Source organism: Gracilinanus agilis, chromosome 3, assembly GCF_016433145.1.
Source record: "Gracilinanus agilis isolate LMUSP501 chromosome 3, AgileGrace, whole genome shotgun sequence".
Taxonomy (NCBI): domain Eukaryota; kingdom Metazoa; phylum Chordata; class Mammalia; order Didelphimorphia; family Didelphidae; genus Gracilinanus; species Gracilinanus agilis.
This window is the reverse complement of record NC_058132.1, coordinates 235,355,509-235,369,204: the sequence shown is the minus strand read 5'-3', so window position 1 is coordinate 235,369,204 and position 13,696 is coordinate 235,355,509. Positions and strand designations below refer to the sequence as shown.

The 13,696-nt window shown below is 36.9% G+C and overlaps 1 pseudogene; it reads right to left on the bottom strand.

The window, feature by feature from the left end:
• Positions 1-8,603: 8,603 nt before the first annotated feature.
• LOC123241428 lies at positions 8,604-9,600 on the bottom strand (annotated as a pseudogene).
• Between the last annotated feature and the right edge of the window lie 4,096 nt (positions 9,601-13,696).

Sequence of the window (13,696 nt, the reverse complement as noted above, 5' to 3'; positions counted from 1 at the left end):
ACTTCTGTGTATTGGCTCCTAGGTGGAAGAGTGGTAAGGGTGGGCAATGGGGGTCAAGTGACTTGCCCAGGTCACACAGCTAGGAAGTGTCTGAGGCCAGATTTGAACCTAGGACCTCCTGTCTCTAGGCCTGGCTCTCAATCCACTAAGCTACCCAACTGCCCTCTGTATGTATCTACTTTATATATGTATAGACTTGGAATTATGAGATATGATGAGAATACTGAGGCCCAGAGAAATTAAGATAGGTGATATGCTATAATGCAAAGAATGCTTGAGTTATAGTCAATAGACATAGGATCCAATCACAGCATGGACACTTAATGGCTTTGTGAATACAAGCCAACAGCTTTACCTCTCTCTCTCTCTCTCTCTCTCTCTCTCTCTCTCTCTCTCTCTCTCTCTCTCTCTCTGATTTTTTAAAACTACATAGTAGGGGGCAGCTGGGTAGCTCAGTGGAGTGAGAGCCAGGCCTAGAGACAGGAGGTCCTAGGTTCAAAACCTGGCCTCAGCCACTTCCCAGCTGTGTGACCCTGGGCAAGTCACTTGACCCCCATTGCCCTCCCTTACCAATCTTCCACCTATGAGACAATACACTGAAGTACAAGGGTTTAAAAAAAACTACATAGTAGAAGTAACAAGTTATATATTACCTACATCATGGAATGTAACATAAATGTTAATTGTAGTTGATATTATTTCCCAAGGACCTGACGGCTGCAGAAATACCAGAGTTGGTACTTGAACCAAGGTTTTCTGACTCAGCCCCATACTCTTTCCATAAATTGACTTCTCAGTTATAAAAGAAGAATATTGTTCCTCATAGATAGACTATTTCTTTGTTTCTGGGTGGGTGGTTTGGATGGACTTTGATTTTAGGCTGTGTTCCAAATGAAGAGCAGTTGATTATGTGAATACATTTTTAAAAGTGGTTTTTAAACCATCCCATTTCCTTTTAGCCTTTATACCTGAACTAACCACCCCTCACACATGGATCTTAGACTAAGTACAAAAAAGAGATTTGAGCTATGAGGATGTTGAACAAGAATTGTGTTTGGCTTAGTCCAAGGACATTTTACTATGACCCAAGAAACAACTTTAGATCATCAAGTCAGTTGAGAAGGGATTAAATTTCAGAAATTGGAATGCCTGGCTTTCTAGAACATATCTAAGGAGAAATTTGGATGTTAAGGAGGACAGCTTCAGCTATGTTCTTAGTCAAGTCTCCTCTTCTCCCTCTTTGCATCTCTCCCCACTCCCTTGATTTCTTGGCGACCTTTTAGTTTCAGAAGATTGGAAAAGGACTGGATTTTTTGTCTCATGTGTTCTAAATTATATTACTAGATCAACTACCAGTAGCATCTACACTGATAACCAAAGGCAAAGGGGTTACAGATTTACCATATTAAAGGGCAATCTCTAGTGTACCCTGCAGATGGGAGAAAAGAACTTCCTGCAATCAGGAGTTGTAATTCCCCACTTCTCCCATGTGCTTTCTAAAATGGAATCCATTTCCCTAGAGACTTTATATGTCCTTGTGGAAGAGTGAATGAGATATTTGGAGAGAATATGTTAATTAATTGCATTGTACTACCTTAGTAAATAAATACCCCTTTTGAAAACTTATTTAAAGCTGTATGACTAAATTTATTCTCAACTGATAATCTTGGCAAATCCATACCAGTTTGGACTCAGACAAACTGCATTACAGAATCATTCCTGACTCTTCAGAGATACCACTAGAGCCTTAAGGGATTTATGTAGAAAACCTAGTTCTGGGAACACAGCTCATCTGGAACAGTGGGAGTTGACGTAAGAATTCCCTAGAGCTTACTTGGGCTTCATGACATTATTGAACATTATCTAAGGAAAAGTGCTCACATTTTTTTCTGTCATTTTTGTTACAAAGCTTCTCCCCCCAGCCACCCCAATTACCATAACTAACCGCTGCTCAATGCACAGAAAGCAGGGGAACAAATTTCTCTTCTAATCTATCATAGTGAAAAGAGGAAAAAAATGTGAAGATCTTTCCATCCTTCTAGCAAAGAAATGTGTATTTCCCAATGGAGAGAGAAGAACAAAGGCTGGATTGCAAATCAATCTTGAATTTAGAATACAATCACATAACCACATATTAATTAATATATGTACAATGCATATATATATATGTATATAATATTAACTATCATTTAATAGTGTTTTCTATTTGCCAGGAACTTTAGTAAATGCCTTACAAACATTATCTAACTTGATCCCTAGAATGACTCTGGGAGGAAGATACTACTATTATCCCTATTTTACCTCTGAGGAAACCAAAGCAAACAGAGATTACGTGATTTGTCTGGAGTCATATAGCTAGTTAGTGTCTGAGGTTTGTAGTATACAGAATTGGGGGTTATAGTTTTTTCTAGCTTTGGCTGAGTTCCAAAAAGCTGTTAGAGGTTTTAGAATCTTGAGGAGAGGCAGTTGACTGGATCTTCCGTGAAGGGAGGAAGTCAATGAGCGAGCTCTTAGATTATCTAGCTTCAATTTTGAAATTTAGCCTAGCATTGATATATTTACTTAAGAAATTATTATTTTAGATAGATCCTTTATATCTTCCTTTCCCAATACCACCCTGCCTTCCCTCCCTTACCTTAGTGGCTGTGGAGTTTATAAGGAGAATAATTAGAGAGGAGTTAAATCTGTGAAGAGTTATCTAATTGATAGCATTATTTATAATTTAATCAAATCATCATTTATTCCCTTTAGATAGCATTTTATAAAACTGAGTGAGGCAGGTCCTTACTTAGATTCCATCTTTACTTCCCTTCCCCCACCTGAGGTTCCTGAGATAACTGATAGGGCTTTCCTTTAATCCACCTTCCTAACCAACATCCTTCAAATAAATAAACCCTTTGTGTTTCAATAGTCATATTTAGTGTAATTTGTCTGTTAGTTAACAAGAGGGAAGAAGAGGGAAAGAGACAACATACTCTGGGTTTAGAGAGAAGCTGGGCATCCATCTTGAAGGAAGGTGTTACTTCAAAATAGGTCCCTTCCTGTGAAATTAACTAAAGCCTGTTTGTTAATTTCAGTCTAGTCTGTTTCCCTCAGCTTATGTTTGAGTCTAAATCCTAGTCTGTAAGCCTGATGTATTAGTTTGTTTAGTTTAACTTATCTTCTCCCAAGAAGATCTCTGTTTCCCTTCTGTGTTATACTCCTGACTTCAGTCCTATATTACCCCGAATCTCCTTTAATCCCAGCCTACCTGTAGCCTAGTCTATCCACTTACCAAGTCTCCAATCATCCTCCTTTCAATTCCCTTATCCCAAACACCTTTCCTCAAATTCCCCATAACAGTCTATATTTAAACTCAGGTCTCCTTGACTCCAAGCCTGTTACTCTATTCACTGGGCCACCTAGATGCTTCTATTCTAGTAAATCCACAGCCAATTTGTAATCCAGGATTTGGTCTTTCTTTTACACTGGAAAAGATACTTTTTCTTGGCTATTAGGAAGAGAATTGCAAGAATGTAGTACCTTTGTGTAATGCTTATTCTCATGCATAATTAGTGAAGTGGCTTTATGGAAAGATTGACAATCAGAAAACCTAGTTTCAAATTCTAGTTTTGCTACTTGTTTAGTCATGGGTCCCTGAGAAATAATAAACATTCACATTACTTAATATCCTATAATCAACTATATTAACATTGTCACTTCAATTTTAAAAATGAGGAAATTGAAGACCACAGATGCTAATTAATTTGTCTACAGTTATATAGTAAGTATCAGTGGTGGGATTTGATCATGTCTCTTAACATCAAACTAACATGTTTCTGGCACCTACTATGTGCCAGGTGCTGTTTTAAAGTGCTTTTCAATTATCTCATTTGATCCTCACAACAGCCTCTGTGAGAGAGGTGCTATTATTCTCACTTTACAAATTAGGAACTGCAAATCTGTAAACAGAAACCAAAGGGATAATTAAAATATGAAAAATAAACAGGTATTTGAGGAAAGCAAGGCAGAGGTTAGGCGACTTGCTCAGGGTCACATAGCTAGTAAATATCTGAGGCTGCATTTGAATTCAGGTTTTCCTTTCTAGGTGACTGTACCACCTACCCCACTTCCCCCAGCAAGTTCAGCATTTTTTCCCTCATAACCCACTGTCTTTCACAATCTCTTTGAGACTCGGTTTCCTCATCAGGAAAATGACAATAATAATATTTTCCCTGAGACAAGCACTTGAAAAAAGAGAAAACATTAAGGCTTTTAATACTTGTGTTTGGCTTGTGTCCCTCATCTCCTACCTGAACAAGAAGCAGTAATCCTCCAAGGTAGGAGAGAAGAAACAAATGAGATATTGTACTTTTAGAATGAATGAGTCAATGAATGAAAAGGAACTGATTTAATGCTTACTTTGTGCTAGGCCCTATGGCAGTGATAGCAAACCTTCTAGAGACCAAGTGCCCAAACTGCAACCCTCACTGTATGGTACACCTCCCCCTCCTTACCCGAGACAGGGGAAGGAGAAAGCACTCCCATTGGACTGCTGGGCAGAGGGGAGGGTCATCTGATAAATATCCTTGGGTGTAGTAGAGAAGGGGAGAGGAACTCTGGCTCACTCGTTCAAATGACAACATGGCACTAGGGCAATGATGGCAAGTCTTTTAGAGACAGAGCTCCAGGTCCTGCCCCAATCCCACCTGTCATGCTCACAACCCCAGAGATGGAGTATTCACCCCCCGGGGGCCTTATCCCAGATGGGTAAGTGGGTACCAATGGGTACTCCCTTTGGGTTGCTGGGCAGAGAGGCGAGTGATGAGAGGAATATCCTTAGGCATGTGGAGAAAGGGAGGGAAACAGCTCCATCATGAGTCCCTCTGGCTTTCTAGTAATGAACTCTAGTGGGTGACTGCAGGCATGCCCACAGAGAGGGCTCTGTATGACCTTTTTGGCCCCTGTGCCATAGGTTTGCCATTGAGGCTCTAAGGTAAGAGTCAGAAATACAGATCTAAGCAAACAAGAAAGGACAATGATTTATATTTTAATGGAAGAATCTAATAGAGTGTTTCCCAAACTTTTTTGGCCTACCGCCCCCTTTCCAGAAAAAAATATTACTTAGCCCCCTGGAAACTAATTTTTTTTAATTTTAATAACAATTAATAGGAAAGATCAATGCACCTGTGGCCACCACCACCCTCCTGGATTGCTGCAGCACCCACCAGGGGGCGGTAGCGCCCACTTTGGGAATCACTGATCTAATACAAAGACAGGAGCTAAAAAGAGGGATGGTGAGATATGTGGATGATTTGTAAATGGCTGAGGTGTGGATCAATTCCTGGTTCTCAAGGAGATCAAGAAAGTGTCAGCTATTAGCTGGGGAGGAGCCAGGGGCAGAGTTCAGTTTCTGGTGGGAAGAGAGTGAGCATAATGGCCAGAGTGGAGATCAAAAATTGCAGGTGCTGAGTCAGGTGTTCTCTAGATATCTTTCCCATTATGTCTAAGAGTGTGTCAATTCCTGTCTCTGAAAACTTCCCTTCATGGAATTAAAGTGCCAGTGTCTTTACTGACAAATTGTTCAAAAGCTTGGGCCCAGGGAATAGCTAAGGGACTTGCTACGTATGATGAAACTGTGTTAAGGTAAGTAATATATATATATATATATATATATATATATTCTTAACAGTACCTTTATGATAATTGCTTCTCCTTTAGGGTATTCCCCTGCTGTTAAAGAAGTCAGGGAAGCATTACCATCAGAAATCAGACTTTATCACTTTGCTACTTAATGCCTTTGTCCCATCACCTACCATTCTGTTACCACCATTTCCTTGCAGCAGCAATGAGTTGGACCCAAATTAGTTTAGTGTGATTTTACTTTTTTCTCAATGCTGCATTGGTAAATATTATGACACATAAAATAATATGTTTCAAAGTGATCTTCCTCAGCTTCTAATGTGTTTTAAAATAAATTATTTCAAATCTGCTGAATTTTATTCCTTTTTATTAGGGTAGCAATAAACATCTTTTAGGGGAAAGTTATTTATTGTTGCTATTATTTTCCATTAATTTATAAGTAAACTGATCCAAAAAATTAGCTCCATTTTTGTTTAAATTAAAACTGGTTTAAAATTTAAGTTGGACTGGATAGGTGGGTTTTTCTTTTTTAGTCTTTACCTTCCTTCTTAGAATCAAAACTGTGTATTGGTTCTAAGGCAGAAGAGCCCTAAGAGCTAGGCAATGGAGATTAAGTGATTTGCCTAGAATCAAGGAAGTGACTGAGACCAGATTTGAACCTAGGACCTCCTGCCTTCTGGCTCTCAATCCACTGAGTTACCTAATTGCCTCCTGGACTAGACAATCATTGGGGGCATCTGGTTGGTTCAGTAGATTGAGAGCCAGGCCTAGAGATGGGAGGTTCTAGGTTCAAATCTGACCTCAGACACTTCCTACTTGTATGACCCTGGGCAAATCACTTAAAACCCATTGTAAAGCCCTTTGTGTTCTTCTGCCTTGGAACCAATACACAGTATTGAGTCTAAGACGGAAGATAAGGATTTTTCTAAAAAAAAAAAAAAAAAAAAAAAAAAAAAAAGACAATCATTTATGCTTCTACACAGTAGGTTTGTCCAGCTAAGAGTCTGTTAGTTTAAATGAATTAATACATGTAAAACACATTGCAAACTTTTATCCTCAATGTAAATGCTAGTTACTATAGTGTTGCTGTTGCCATTATTTATATTCTCAAATAAGAAAGTCTAATCTATTACTATACATTTGGTGAGATTCTAGAATATAATAACAGTGAAGTGTAACTGACATTTTTAGTGCTATAAGGTTGCTTGACTAACATTGTCTCATTTTATCTAGAACAAAGAAAAAAAGTAAATAAAAAAGCATTCTAATTGTATTCTATTGCATAGGATCATAGATTACAGTTGTAGAGAATTAAGAAATTATCTAGTTGCACCTTCTCACTTTGTAAGTGATAAACTGATGTTCAAAATGATCATGTGACATATAAAGTTCCAGAGACAAGTGGTAGAAGTAGGACTTGAATCCAAGTCCTCTGATTGAAAATCTAGAGCTTTATCTATTATATAATTCTTCCTTTGATGCTGTTGTTAGAAATAAAGAAATCTCTGTGCTGTAATTCTGAGCTGAAAAATGATTTTTTCGTGAATAAATAGTCAGTGATCCCATCACATCCAGTCTGTGATAAAAGACCTCTTATAGATGTTCATAGTTGTTTTTATTTGCTTTTAACAGTTGATAAACATTATTGATTAACAAAACCTACATATTCAAAGTATGTTACCTAATAGTTGATAAATTCTAGTATAAGGTCCAAGAAATTTATTGATCTTATAACTGATATTCTCAGATAATACCTCTTAAGAAAAGACATAAAGTTAAACAAAGTTGGCTCCCTGAGTCATAAAATCTGAGGACCCTGTTATTGACATAAATTCATAGAAGAACAAATATTCTTCCTATTTTTACAACTGACCATGATTGCTTCTGTTAACTTCATCACAAGAGAGTAAAGATGTGCACTAAACATAAGAAGGTTCATAATAGGAGCTCTTAATCTAATTTTCTCCTTATCTCTCCCAATAATTAGGAACTGGAACTAGCCTTTCTAATATTCCAGTTGTATGTATTGCTTAAAGGATTATATAAGATGAATTAGTTTTATATTAACTGATATAAAAAGAAAATAAATGAAATAAATGCAAGTTAAACTCTTCACTGTCTCTATCCAATAAAGTTATTCAATACCTTCTATGGGCAAGGCACTGGAAATTAAAAAAAAAAGGCAAAAGTCTTTACCTTTAAGAAGCTTACATTTATGGATATTTGCTAACTCGATTCTTCCTTCATTTCTTTACTATTTTCACTATTGAATTAGAAGTTAAAGATATTGCATCATGGTTTAGCAGCCTACCACACCAACTGATTTAGCATGTAGTTGGGCAAGTGGAGTGTTTCAAGGGTGTGTGGTGTTTTTCATGTCAATATATAGTTGAATAGGGCCCAAGCTGGAGATTAGTAGGACTAGAAAATAGAACTAAATGATTTGGACAGATGTCAGTACCATGGATGACTTTAATGTAATTTTATTCACTTAAAGAATTGAATAAATTGAATAAATTTAAATTCAACAAATATTAATGTAGTGTCTATTATGTGTAAAGGAAAATACATAAGGAAAAAATGAAAAACATAGCTCCTCAGTCCCCAAATAGTTTATATTCTACCAGGGTAAAACACCATGTACAGAGAGAAGTATCCCTCCTACTTTCCTTATCATGGTTTTGGTATATTGTAGGTTGCCATAAGATATTAAATGGGAATTTGGGGAAAGTTTTTTGGAATCTGTAAATAATGCAAAAAGGCCAGCAGGTAATGTAGAAAACGTTTAAAAACTCAGAAATGCATATTAGGCATTCTAAACACCCCATAAAAAGAAAAAGAAGAAATTCAGACTTCATTTTCGGTACAAAGGGAGGTCTGAAAATTTTTACTCAGATTTTTTAGTTCTTTCTGGTGCCATACTCATCACCCACTGATCCTAATAATGGATGCCTATTTGTTTGACTTGTTCTTCTTTCATTTTATTTAAGAGTGATAGAATCCCTAGAGTCACTTCTGGAGCAAGGAGACATTTATTTGTGGCTCTTAGGATGAGACACACAACTAGAAAGACTGTAGCACCAATCTTCACTGTTAAACTTAGCATTTTCCCTGGTCATTCTGGAATGTCTCCCACATTATTTTCCTGCCCTGATCTTAGCCCAATCCCAGCCTCATATAGGACCAGAAGCTCCAACATCATGTCAGCCTGTGATTCTGGAGGATTACCTGGCTCCTGGTCCACTAGGCTCTGTTTGATGTTGAGAAGGACAAGCAGGCCCCCATCTTGCACCAGCTGCAAATGTCACCAGGGCATTCCATAGGGATCTGCTTGTCAGCTGCTAACTTATAGGAACAGGCTTCTTTAAGGGCATTGGAGATCTGATCAGTGTTTGTGACTTTTAGGTGTCAGGTGAGAAATATTCCTAGAGTCTTGAACAAATTTAAAGGAGACTAGCTTGAAACACAACACTTCCTGTCAGGGCCAGGGAGAAATGAAGATCAATTCCAGAAGAGTTCCTGATTGTCCATCCATGAGGCACCCAATGAAGTCAATGATAACATGGTAAGGGACAGAGTTGGGGGTCTTGGGTCAAGGTGGCTATGCAGCTATCTATAAAAACTTTCTGGGGCATATGGTAGCCAGTGTAGGCATTATCCTGTATATGGATCAAGTCCCTCAGTTGGCAGGTTGAAGAAGTCCTTTATTTTATCTTTATTTTATTCATCTGCCAAGAGGCATAGGGAGAAACTGAGCCACTCTTTACTGAACAATGTGGTGTGGAAAGGCACCGAAGTGAGACAGATGGCTTTGCTGCTCATGCCTCTCCTGGGCTATTGTCACTGGGTGGGGACTAAGACAAATTTGTTTTTGAAGACCAGTGGGCTCTGGAAGAGTCTTAGTGCATAATGGAGCACAAAGCGATCAGAAAGTTTCCCCTCAAAGAAGATTCTCTTACTCAGAAGGTCAGAAGGCATGGACTGTTGGATGGCATTGTAGATAGAATACTGATCCTAGATTCAAGAGGGTGAGTTCAGTTCCAGTCTTGAATGATTACTAGCTGAATGTCACTGGGAAAGTCACTTAACCTCTGACTGCTTCAGACAGTTTACAGTTTATCTGTAAAATGAGGATAATAATAACACCTCTCTTTTAGAGGTAAGGGAATAATATTTGTAAAGTGCCTTGCAAATTTTAAAGTACTGTAAATCATTATCACTGTTATTATTATTAATCAAACTATAGTGAGAGCTTCAGTAAAGTTTTCATAGAAGAATGACACCTGAGTTTATAGCCTTGAAAGAATCTAGAGATTACAAGAGGCACAAGGGAAGAGGAAATGAGGCAGAGAGCTTTCTATCTACAGATCTTTTCACAGTTCTTATGTAAGGAAGATGAATTATGACACAGTAGCTTCTAGGGAACCCAACTGAGCTACACTTGGAGATGCTTTCCATGGATCCTAATCAATTCACAATGATACTTTCTGAAGTGGATGGCCTGATCACTTTCCTAGATGTAGTTTCAAAATGACTCTTGAAATATTCTCACTACCATTTCTCCCAAGGGCTCTCCTGTCAAAAAGAGAGTTTATCTTTTCCTTCCTTTGTTTTTTATTTTTATTTTTATTGGTTTAGTATTAATGTTTTGTTCCCCAATAGCCAGGGAGTATAGGACTTAGCCCAAAATTTGGGGGAAAAAGATAAGTGGACCTTTACTATTGAGAGGAAGGGAATGATTTTAGATGGGATGGATTGGATTTAAATGATTTCTGGGGGGTTTGGATCTTGAGTTAGACTGACTAGTTCTTGATACCAAGGTAAATCCTTTTCTGTCTTAAAGAACTAGTACCTCTTCAACCCACTCTTGTCCTCTGCTCTTGGAAGCTGAACATTACTGTATTCTTTTTTGAATATCTATACAAAATGTCATGTTTTGCATGAATTTTGTTCTCTTTTGGTAGATTCAGGTCCAAACTTTGACTCATCAGAGTTATCCTGCCTGAGATACCCTTCCTCAGAGTAGTTCTCCTGCGGGGCTTTAAATCAATCCTTGGCTGAGATTGGCCGTTAGCAGTATTCTAATAGACAAAAGTATAATTTGAACCCCCGAATCCTGATCCTTTGCTACCATTGGCAGCCTTCAACTTTAAAATTCTTTTCCCTATTAACCAAACCAGAAAGAGTCACCAAAGTTATATTGAAATCATCAGGAAAACAAAATGAAATTAATGTTAATCACTTCTCTTTATTTTATTGATGCTTAGAACAAAATGTGTACTCAGAGAAGATGAAGAAAATGCTTTACAAGTTATTAAAATATGTAATTGTTTCTATGAATTTACTACATTTTAATATGGCACTGTGGAAACCTCCAGGTGAAAAGTGGTCATGTAGCTATTGTACCTCAAGTTATAATTTCAAGAAAAGTTGCACTGATTCCTATGCTTTGTAGTATTATAATAGAATAGGTGTTGTATTTTGTCAAATGTTTTTTTCTGCATCTATTAATATAATCATATGGTCAATTATGCTGCTGGTTTTCCAAGTATTCGACCAGCATTGCCTTGTTGGTATAAATTCCATATGCTCATAGTTTATGATCTTTATGATATATTGCTGTAATCTCCTTGCTAGTATTTTCTATATTCATTAAGTTGTTCAATAGTTTTCTCTCTGTGTTTTTGTTCTCCTTGGTTTAGGTGTCAAAAATTTTTTTGAATTTAAAATTTTGGTAAAATTTATTTACATATTTTTTCATTTGTTATATTGTATTGGGATTAATTGTTCCTTAGGTGTAGGCTGCTTATTGATGACTTGTTCAATTTCTTTTTCTGAGATGGAAATAATTAAGTTTTCTATTCCCTCTTCTGTTAATTTGGGAAATTACATATTTATAAATATTCATCCATTTCATGTATATCATCAGTTTTACTGGCATATAATTGTGCAAAATGATGCCTAATAATTTGCTTCAATTTCATTTTCATTGATGATACTTTTACTTTTTTCTTTTTTTGTACTAGTAATTTGGTTTTCTTCTTTCTATTTAAAATCAAAGCAACCAATGTCCTATTTTATGTTTTTTCCAGAAAACAAGCTCTTAGTTTTATTTATTAGTTTAATGGATTTTTAAAAATGTTTATTAATTTCTCTTTTGATTTTTAGGATTTCTATTATGGTTTTGAAATGGGGATTTATAATTTGTTCTTTGTCTAGATTTAAAAATTTTTCATAATTAATTCGTTGACTCACTTTTTTATCTTTTACTGATGTATGCACTTAGTGTTATTAATTTCCTCCTAAGTATTACTTTGACTTCATCTCACAATTTTGGAAAATTGCCTCATTGCTCTCATTCTCTAATGAAATTGTTTCTATGGTTTAGCTTCTAATCAACTTTAAAAAAAAGAAGCTTACCATAGAATCTATACTGCTTATTGGTTCCAAGGCAGAAAAGCAGAAAAGGCTAGGCAAGGGGTTGGCAACCTTTTTGGCCGTGAGAGCCATGAACGCTACATTTTTAAAAATGTAATTTTGTGAGAGCCGTACAGTGCTCACAGTGCACACTCCTGGAACACTGCGCGCTCCTGTAACAGCACCTGAAAAAAATTGACTTTATGACTCCTGCAGAAAGAGCCATGGTCCTCAAAAGAGCCAGATATGGCTCAAGAACCATACATTCCCGACCCCTGGGCAAGGCAAAGGGGGTTAAGTGACTTGCCCAGAGTCACATAGTTAAGAAGTGTCTGATTTGAAGTGTCAAATTTGAAGTGTCAAATTTGAACCCAAGACCTCCCATATTTAGGTCTCGCTGTCAATGCATTGAACCAACTAGCTATCTCCCAATCAACTTCTAATTTAAGTTTCCGTAGCCCTTCCTTGAATGTAGTTTTACTTCATTGTGGTCTGAAAAGGGTGGATTTAATAGTTTAGCTTTTCTGCATTTGCTTGTGAGGTTGCTTTTGCCCTAATGCATGGTCATTTTATAGGTGCCATCTATACTTGTGGAAAATATATGGTCCTCTCCATTCCAATTCAGGTTTCTCCAGAGGTGTACTATCTCCAAATTTTCCAAGATTCTACTCATTTTCCAGAATTCTTTTTTAAACTTTTATGCTTAGATTTTATTTAGCTCAATAAGGGAAGGTGGAGGTCCCTATTAGTATATTTTCATTATTTCCTCCAATAATTCATTTAACTTTTCCTTTAAGAATTTGGATAATATACCATTTGGTGAATATATAGTTTATAGTAATATTCATCACCTATGATTTCTTTTGGAAAGATATAGTTTCCATGATTATTCTATTTAATTAGATATGTTTTTGCTTTTGCTTTGTCTAAGATAATGTTTGCAACCTTTGACTTTGTTTTCCTTCAGATGATGTATAATAGATTTTACTCCAGCCCCTTATTTTAATCCTATTTCAAGTGTGTTTCTTATAAACAACCTAGTTTTAAATTCTAGTTTCTAATTCATTCTGCTATCCACTTCCATTTTATGAGTGAATTCATCCCATTCAAGTTCACAGTTATGATTACTAACTGTGCATTTTACCATATTTTATTTTTGTCTGTTCATTCTTATCTGTCTTTTTATCCTGTGCTTTCACTCAAGTTTCTTTTGCTTCTGACTACTGGCTTCTTTTATATGTACTTCCCTTTGACTCCCCTTCCACTTTCTCTTGCCTCCTTCCCATACTATTACCCTATTGCAGTGTTGGCAAATGTTTTTGACACATGCCCAAACTGTAACTTCAAATTGCCTGTGAACCCCCCCACATTATCCCATATAGCAGAGGAGGAAGTGCTGGCATTGGGCATCTGGACAGAGGAGAGGGGCATGCAAAAAATGTCCTTGGGCACTGTGGAGAGGGGAATGGAGCAGCCTTCTCTGTGCCATCCCAATACTCGTGCCATGACTATGCCAATGCAGCCTTATTGGATAAGATAGGTTTCTATTAGCAGTTGAGTATATATATATATATTCCCCCGCCTCTCTCTCTCTCTCTCTCTCTCTCTCTCTCTCTCTCTCTATATATATATATATATATATATATATATATATATA